The sequence below is a fragment of the Thermobia domestica genome, chromosome 6 (assembly GCF_964235325.1).
Source record: "Thermobia domestica chromosome 6, izTheDome1.hap1.1, whole genome shotgun sequence".
Taxonomy (NCBI): domain Eukaryota; kingdom Metazoa; phylum Arthropoda; class Insecta; order Zygentoma; family Lepismatidae; genus Thermobia; species Thermobia domestica.
This window is the reverse complement of record NC_137459.1, coordinates 125,145,059-125,151,690: the sequence shown is the minus strand read 5'-3', so window position 1 is coordinate 125,151,690 and position 6,632 is coordinate 125,145,059. Positions and strand designations below refer to the sequence as shown.

The 6,632-nt window shown below is 35.2% G+C and overlaps 1 pseudogene; it reads right to left on the bottom strand.

Annotated features, from left to right (window-relative positions):
• Positions 1 to 2,855: 2,855 nt before the first annotated feature.
• On the bottom strand, positions 2,856 to 3,428 carry LOC145687298 (ADP-ribose glycohydrolase MACROD2 pseudogene; annotated as a pseudogene).
• Positions 3,429 to 6,632: the final 3,204 nt, after the last annotated feature.

The window sequence follows — 6,632 nt, the reverse complement described above, 5'->3', positions numbered from 1 at the left end:
TATAGTAAAGGGATGTGAAGAACACTTTCTACTTCCACTCTATATTTTATTCAACCTAATTATTTCTACTTGTAAATTCCCCAGTAAATGGAAAATAACAAAAGTCTGTCCCATTCCTAAGTCTAATAATGGTAAAGATATTCAAAATTATAGGCCTGTATCAATATTGAGTACTTTTGCGAAAGTGTTTGAATCTATTCTTTATAAACGGATTGAAAATCATATAAAACTATCAATTTCAGAATACCAGCATGGCTTCGTCCAGGGTAGATCGACAGTCACAAATCTCAGTATTCTTAACAATTTTGTAGCAAGAACAAGGTGGTCAAGTAGATATTATCTACACCGATTTTGCGAAAGCATTTGATAGAGTAAATCACAAGGTACTAATAGAGAAACTTCGTCAATTTAACTTCTCCGCAGAGTTAATTGGGCTGTTCGAGTCGTATTTGAGAGACCGAAGGCAGTTCGTTGTATATAAGGGATACAAGTCAACCGAATACTTGCAACTATCTGGTGTTCCACAAGGATCAAATTTGGGTCAACTACTATTTGTAATATTTATAAATGATCTTCCTAGATGTATAACGTATTCCCACAAACTGTTGTATGCCGATGATCTCAAACTTTTTAGATGTATAAATTCCATAAATGACTGTAATCAATTTCAACAAGACCTAAATTCAGTGGTGCAATGGTGTCAAAGTAATTTATTGAATGTAAATATTAGTAAATGTAAAATCATGAGTATTACAAAACGTAAAAAAAACAGTGCAATTTAAATATTCAATTAATGAGACTCAACTACCCGTTGTAAGTACTGTCAATGATTTTGGAGTAATGTATGATACGAAATTTACATTTGAACCACATATTGATAACATAATAAATGAAGCGAACAGAAATCTTGGGTTTATTCTAAGAATTAGTAGGGAGTTTCATAAACCTGCCACACTTCATAAATTATATCAAACTTACGTTCGATCCAAACTTGAATACGCGACGCTTGTATGGAACCCAGATACAAAAATTAACTCACTAAAAATAGAAAAAATCCAGTCCAAATTTCTTAGATATCTTGTATATAAGGAAACAAACATTTTCCCAAGAACTGAAAACACTAATTCATTGAATAGGAATTTTGAAACTCTAACCTCAAACAAAGAAGAACGTTATCTGACATGATATTTTTGTACAAGGTACTTAATAATAAGCTAGACTGCAACGAATTGCTTTCGAGCTTTCAAATAAACGTTCCAGGTAGAAAAACACGCCCAGAAAACTATAACTTATTTTATTGTGCAAAAGCAAGGACTAATATCCTAAATAAGTCGCCAACATGGAGGAAGAGTGCAACCTACAACAGACTCTTAAAAATGACAAATAATATAGATATTTACGCTGATTGCCTCACAAGGTTTAAAAGGGAAATTGTAAATATATTATTTCATGAAAGATGAACACTGTAATTGGGTATAATGCCTGTTGTGTTCTGTTTCAATAAATAAATAAATAAAGCTAATAGTTGTGCATCAAGAACATCATATGGTATAGTATTGGCATTGAGTTTGCCATCTCTACAGCTTTCTACTAATAAATCATATTTATAAATTTCCAAAAATTTCAAAAATTGTGCCGTGATTTCATAAAATTCGGAGATAAAAGCATACGATTCAGCCGTCACTTTAGAATCTAGCGTGTTAAGAGATTTGCCTAATCTTTTTTCTTGTTCTACAATGTGTTGGGAAAAATTTCTAATTCTCTGAAAGTTGTTTTGAATTTGAGCCTGAAAATTTGAGAGTTCTTGAGATGAGTTCTGTAAAAATATGTTATTTTTCATTAATTGCTTTTGAACTTGCAATACAGTTTCTTCTAACTTTTCTTCCTTTTGATGCAAAGCATCTACAGTTGATGATTCAGCTACATCACAACAATATCCTAGAAGATTGCCAATAAAACCCAATAACGCTCTCTTAGATTTCTTAGGTGCCGGCTTATGAAACGTAGGTTTCGGTATATGCAAAACGTTTTTCAAAATGTGATCGTGTAATTGCTTAAGCATACCTTAAGCTTTGCATACATCCATGTGATAATACTGTTGTGTATTGCAGTGTAAAAATTTATACAACGTAGAAGAGTTTAATTTTTCCGGGAACACAAAACTAATATTGAAAGTTAATGGTACTGGGTGTTGATAGGTGACCATATTACTTAACTTTTTAAAATAAAATCCAGACGAAATACTGAATTCTAAAGTTGCTACTGTAGTGACAGCAGTTATCGTCAGAAAAAGCAGAATGAGATATTTTGCCTGCAACAAAGTGAGAAAAGTGGCACATTAGAATAGAAATCATGCCTAATTCCACAATTAAATATAGATTTGAACCAGTATTCCTGTGTTTACTTCTTAACTTCATGGTGAAGAGCTATGAGCAATAATAAAACAATATTAAAATTATCTACTATATACAGCACTAGAAACATCTGAGTGCTTCTTTCCCTTATTTCGTCTAATATGTACATATATTTTTATTTATTTATTTATTTATTTCCATGTTACTTGAAGGTTCACTGATAGTGAAAAAAACGACCAACAAAAAGGCCAGGAAAGAATATGAAACATATTCAAAGAACACTTGTCATGCAACCCACTACTCATACACAATAAATAATACTCAAAATTAAAGGACTATGAAAATATCTCACAGAAACTAAAAAGTAGTTTCAAAATTATCAAAAATAGAGTATCAATACTTCACTATACATTACTAACGTATCGTAATAATAAGATTAGCTTATTCACTCATATGCTCAAGCTCACTTCTTTTTTTATACCACAGGAAAATATTCATACATCAAATGTAGATTCGTTTATTCTGTACATCGTAAACACAAAAAATAATTTTATCTATGGAATCCAAATTTTCCTCCAAGAAATTTCTCACAATACTTAAAGCTATGTGACATGCTGGTGTTTTAGGATATAAAAATGCACCTGTTGAAATGGTGGGCAATGCAACTGTACGAAAATCATTGTTTAAAACACTAAATAAGATTTTCTCGTAACAAGACTGTAATGATTTGCTATTTTCACCTTTAGGTCCACAAGTGTGTATTACGTGTTTAGCTGGAAGATTGAAGCCTTCTGTAATTATGCACGAACCTTCTTTTAATTTCCCAATGCGTGCACATTCTTGAGTTAATTGTGGCCCTGCTGCCAAGTGTATTGCATTGTCGGCGCCCCCTATGGGTAATAAATCTGTGTTGCTTGGGTTTACAATGGCATCACCCTGGAGTTCTACAATGCTTCCATGGTACAAAGCTACTTTAGAATTGATCTCAGTGTTCAAACCAAATTTTGAAGGAACTTTAGGTGCATTATGTAGCGTACGTCTGGCTGTGACATCCCACGCCGGTAAATGGAGCATAGAAATGGCATTAACGATATTTAGGCACGTGTGATTGTCAGTTTGATCATCTTTTCCTTCCAGTGAATTCAATAATAAACCTAGATGTTGGTAAGCCTGTTTCGTCTTCATCATTCCGTGGAGACAGCTGATTTCGATCCTTTTCATCTGCTGTACAGTTCTCTTCAGGGGGTACGTTCTCTCCTTGAATGGCTGAGTCTCTGGCTTCAATATCGTCACTGGTGGGAGGCTTCTTCCGTTGATGGTCGTGATCTCCTAACTCGTCCAGAGGTGACGGAGGGTAATATTTCTTAAGACGGTCAACCGTAATGGAGTCTATTTTCTGTCTTCCTGTGCCAGTAGTGAATTTAACGAAGTAACTATTTTCGTTATTCTTGCCCTGTATCTCACCTGGTCCAATGTATTTCCCAGTGAAAGCACGTGTCTGGCCCCGTTTCATGTTATCTACATATATCCAAACAAGATCTCCCTTCTGATATTGCACTTGTTTATGACGCTTGTCATATGATTTTGCAGAAGTTTGGAACCTTTTGAATAATTTTTCAGCAGCCTGCTCTCGAATATCATTAAGATGAGATAGCCTGACTGCGTTGTCTTGAAATTGACACTGTGTGTCAAACAGAGCTTGATGTATTAACCTTGGTTTGAAACCATGGAGTAATTCAAAACTGAAGTATCCCATACTTGTGTTAATAGAAATATTATGGCTGAATGTAATCTTGGGAAGTAACTCCACCCAGTTTCCTGAATTATCTGGGTCAATGTTGAGCTTCAAGTTTTGTTCCAAATTACGTATTGTTACTTCAGCGAGCCCAAGAGAAAAATGTGCTTTCACTTCTGCAAATTTCAACGTAACACCACAAATATTGCACAATTCCTTAAATATGGCGCTTGTAAAAGCAGCTGCCCTGTCTAGGCAGAGTTCATAAAATAACCCATATTTTAAAATGACGTCATTAAAAAGGAATGATGCCAAAGTATTTGCAGTGGTGTCTGGAATACTAGCTGTTATACAAAATCTTGTGGCTTCATCCACACAGACTACAAAATATTTGTGTTTCAAAATATTGTTAGTACAATAAGGCCCAGCTACGTCCTAATAAAGCCGGTAAAAGGGCATAACACTAGGGTGAGTTTGCAGCTAACCATAACTCAAACCAACTCTTTTCTTTAACATTTGGCAGTGAAGACATTCTCTACAGCGTCTATATACAAAACGTTTCATGTCAGGAAAATATACACTGTTAACTAATATTTTATATGTTTTACTAAAAGCAGAGTGATTGGCTCCCAAAATCTCCTCATGACACTTCTCAAAAACTGTTTCCCGCAATGACAAAGGAATGGCAAGCAAGTAGTTCATACCCATAGGTGTTTTGTTTTTTCTGTAAAGAATGTTATTGCGCAATTCGTAACAGGAAGCTTGTATTTCATACTGATTGTCTTTAGATTTGCCCTCAAGCCAGTCAATAATGTGCTTAAGAACATTATCTTTTCTCTGAGCTTCGCTAATATTAATATCGGTGTTATCTTCTAGAAAAAAACACAGGGGTCCTCTGAACTTAACTTTTCATCTTCGAGATCTCTTTTATTGGAAGCAAAAGGACTGATATTATCAGCTTCTATATTGGCGGTTCCTGAGACATGGGATATTGTAAAGTCAAATTGCTCCAGTTGAGAAAGCCACCGAGCTAGCTTGCCACTAACATTTTTAGATTGTTTCAGAAACGTGATCGCTCTACAGTCCGTTTTTAGAAAAAAATGTCTTCCGATGAGCCAGTAACGAAAAGAACGTAGTGCATACAGCACCCCAAGAAGCTCAATCTCATATATAGAGTATTTTTTTTCGTGGCGTTTAGAGACCGGGAACAATACCCAATAGGAACTAATTCACTGTCAGGGTTATCATCAACTGGTTGCTTAGCAACCGCCCCCACCCCAGATTTACATCCATCCGTGTACAGAAATAATGGTCTGTTGGGGTGATAGTTCATTAAAGTTGGTGAATTTATTATTGCTTCCTTGAGTTTTTCAAAAGCATCCTGTTGTGGCTTTTTCCAGCTATATTTAGCATCACGCTTAAGTAACTGTAAGAGAGGAGCTGAAATTTCACTGAAATTCTTTACAAAGCGTCTCACAAAACTACAAGTGCCGAAAAATGATTTGAGTTGTTTTTTTAGTTTTAGGACGTTTGTAACATTTTATAGTGTCAATCACTTTGTCAGAAACAGAAATACCACATTTATTTACTTTATGTCCAAGAACAACTACAGAAGTCTGTGCAAACTTGGTTTTCTTTGGAGACAATTTTAAAGCTCGCTTGCGAAAAGCATCAAAAAGTAATGTGCATAATTCTAACATTTCCGGTATGGTGTCAGCTACTATAAAATAGTCATCTAGGTAATTCAATATATGAGGCGATGGAATATCGGCTAATGTCAGTTTTATGAGCCGGTTCAACGCCGCAGAAGAACAAAGTAATCCCTGGGGAACCACATTATAATAAAAAGATCCCTCCCCCGGAACAGAGAATGCTGTGATTGGTTTGCTATCTTCTGTGATGCGGATTTGGAAGAAGGCATCTTTTTGGTCACACGTTGTAATAAATTTCTTTCCAGAAACACGATTTAACACGTCCTCCATGCTAGGAATCGGAAAAGAATCCACCCTACATTGGACATTTACAGCCCGAAAATCAGAAACAAAACGATAATCACCTGTTCATTTTTTAACTAAGAGAATGGGTGAGTTCCATGGGGATATAGTTCTCGAAATGATCCTTCTTTGTAATAAAATTATCCAGCTGTTTTTTAACTACAGCGCGCAAATGATACGGTATAGGTAGGGCTGATTTGCAAATGGGCATGTGGTCTTTGCGCTGGATCTGATATTCATAATCCTTAGCAAAAGAAAAATCTTGATCGTGCCACATGAAAATATCACTATAACGATAAGCGAGATCATAAAATTTCTCTTTATCACTTTCAGAAAGTTCGGGGTTAACCTGAATTTGTGACCTGTCAAACAGTTTTCTTTTTTCTAAAATTTCCGGTGACAATTCCTCCTGAATTTGATCTACTAGATAAGCAGAGTCTTCCTCTGATATTTCTTCAAATTCTTCGGCTAACCCTATTTTTTGACCCTCATTTAACGTTATGTCTTTAACAGTAGGATTCGTAATCCATACACAAGGCTGAGATGGTG